The sequence below is a fragment of the Mastomys coucha genome, unplaced genomic scaffold, assembly GCF_008632895.1.
Source record: "Mastomys coucha isolate ucsf_1 unplaced genomic scaffold, UCSF_Mcou_1 pScaffold21, whole genome shotgun sequence".
Classification (NCBI taxonomy): Eukaryota; Metazoa; Chordata; class Mammalia; order Rodentia; family Muridae; genus Mastomys; species Mastomys coucha.
The window spans coordinates 77,074,982-77,077,465 of NW_022196904.1; the positions used below are offsets into that span (position 1 = coordinate 77,074,982).

The following is a 2,484-nucleotide window of genomic DNA, read 5'->3' on the forward strand; positions in this document are numbered from 1 at the left end:
TGAGCACTATTCCAGAGCAGGATGAGCATATGGCACATCCCAGAGCAGGAGGGAAACAAGACAGTATCGTGTCTGAAAGCAAGACCTTGGGTGAAAGTGGGGTTAAACAGGACAGCTCTACCAGCTTGACCAGTCCTGTAGAAATTGCTGGAAAGAAGGAGGGGGCTGAGAAGAGCCAGATGAACCTTACAGATAAGTGGAAGCCATTACAAGGTGTAGGGAATCTGTCAGTGTCTGCTGCAACCACATCCAGTGCTCTGAATGTGAAGGCATTATCTACTGTGCCCGAAGTAAAACCGCAAGGCTTGAGGATAGAAATCAAAAGCAAGAATAAAGTTCGGCCTGGATCTCTCTTTGATGAAGTAAGAAAGACAGCACGCCTAAATCGGAGGCCACGGAATCAAGAGAGTTCCAGTGATGAGCAGACACCTAGTCGGGACGGTGATAGCCAGTCCAAGAGTCCACACAGATCTTGAAGTAAATCTGAAATCAAATCTCGACACAGAACAAGGTTTGTCTCGTACAGTCACTCACGAAGTCGATCTAGAAGTTCCACCTCATCTTACCAATCAAGAAGCTACTCTAGTAGCCGGAGCAGGGGCTGGTATAGCAGAGGCCGAACCAGCAGCTGGAGCAGTTCCTATGGAAGTTTCCATAGCCACAGGACATCCAGCAGGAGCAGGTCCAGGAGCAGCTCCTATGACCCCCACAGCTGCTCCAGATCCTACAACTATGATAGCTACTACAGCCAGAGTCGCAGCCGCAGCCACAGCCAGAGGACTGACAGTTATCATCAGGTAGAAGTTACAACAGGCAGTCCAGGAGCAGTAGATCCTATGGCTCGGACAGTGAAAGCGACAGAAGTTATTCTCATCACCGGAGGCCCAGCCAGAGCAGCAGATACAGCTGAGGTGTCTCTGTATAGATTGTCTTAACTGTAAATACCTGATAACTTAAAGCTTAGGAAACTGGATGGCAGTCTGTTGTGTTTTAGTGTTAGACCTCAGTCCAATAGTGGGTATTTCTTGTCACTTACTTACATGAGTGCAGAAGAATTTAAAGTGAAGATATCCCTAGAAATATTTTTATGACCCATTTTACAGTAGGCAACTATGGAATTTTCATTTTCTTGAATCAAGAAATGGTAAATTTGATGTAAGTATAATTTGCAGTGTCACTGTAGATAGGGTTTTCTGTAGATCACATTGTCTGTAGAATTCGGGTTTCTTTTTATTTCAGGTTTTAGCATCCATGCTACCAAACAGAATTGTGGAGAGCTGTCACAAGACACATGTCCCCATGTCTCCATGCTGGTTGTCTTCTTGGTGTGTGCTGTCAGATGAGGCTATCCACATCCATGTTGACTGGCCAGGTGTGCAGGGTGGGGGAGCTCATGCTCCTGTATGTGCAGCAGTCCATCCCAGCTGTGAGCACCCACACTCACTGCTCAGAGAGTGACTGTGTTGCTGCCACCCCAGCTCCTGCTTTGGTGCTTGGTGCCTCTGGTTCCTCACATAACCTATGTCATATTGTCATACACTGCATTTCCTGATGCCAGGAAATGAATCATGATTTTTTTTTAATTCACTGGCACCAAAATTTTCTTCTTCTGAGCTGGGTTCACTCTGAGTGTAGGGGCTTCTTCCACACTCAGATAAGTGGTGGAGATCCCCTGGAAGAAAACCTGTAAGGCTAGTCATCTTGTTCTGCACACATGTGCTAAAGAGCTGGCTGAAGAATGGCCTTCAGAAGCTACTCCACCTCAGAGACACCCTGGCCAAGCCTCACTCTCACTGTGGCAACAGTGGCAGCCCTGCCCCAACCATCCTGTCCCTGTTTGTGTTGAGACGCCCCCGCTCCCTGACTCCATGGAGGAAACCCAGGACAAATGTTGTATCAGTTTCTGATACAGCCAAGTGAAGAGACGTGTCCATTAGCAGGTTACTGGGGTGCAGGAGTGACCTGGGAGAGCCTGGGGTCACAGACTCTGCTGTGGAGATCGGTGTTTTTGCATGGCTCATTCAGGAAGACCCTGTAACCTATAAAAACAAAACAAAACAAAAAAAGACAAAAACAAAAAACAAAAACAACAACAAAAAATGCTTTAGGCTAGAAATGCCTATGTGTGCATAAATGTGACCACAGGGTAAATCTTATGAGATTTATAACTATAAACAGGTTTTGTGAAATTATTTATCATTACAAATTAAATCCACTCACTAAATATTGAAACCTATTTTTCAACATGACCCCCATTTTAGTTCTAAAACCACTGAACTTTATAATGCCCTTATGAGTTTTAAATTTTATATGCATAGAGAAAAAAAAATCTTGCAAGTTAGAAATGTAACTGGTGTGTGGTGATGAGAAAATCCTAAATAATATGCACACTAATCCTATCCGGGGGTTATGGGTCACACTTGCAGGCCTCTTGCTACTCAGGAAATTGAGGAGGCTGGCTCTCCTCCAGGAACAATGCAGAGT

The 2,484-nt window shown here is 45.2% G+C and overlaps 1 pseudogene across 1 annotated transcript in view; it reads left to right on the plus strand.

Annotated features, from left to right (window-relative positions):
• LOC116101287 overlaps nt 1–910 on the plus strand; it is a 4,277-nt pseudogene extending 3,367 nt beyond the window's left edge. Inside the window, exon 2 of the transcript XR_004122832.1 lies at nt 5–910. The product of XR_004122832.1 is annotated as an NK-tumor recognition protein pseudogene (transcript). The remainder of the gene's footprint in view (nt 1–4) is intronic.
• Nucleotides 911–2,484: the final 1,574 nt, after the last annotated feature.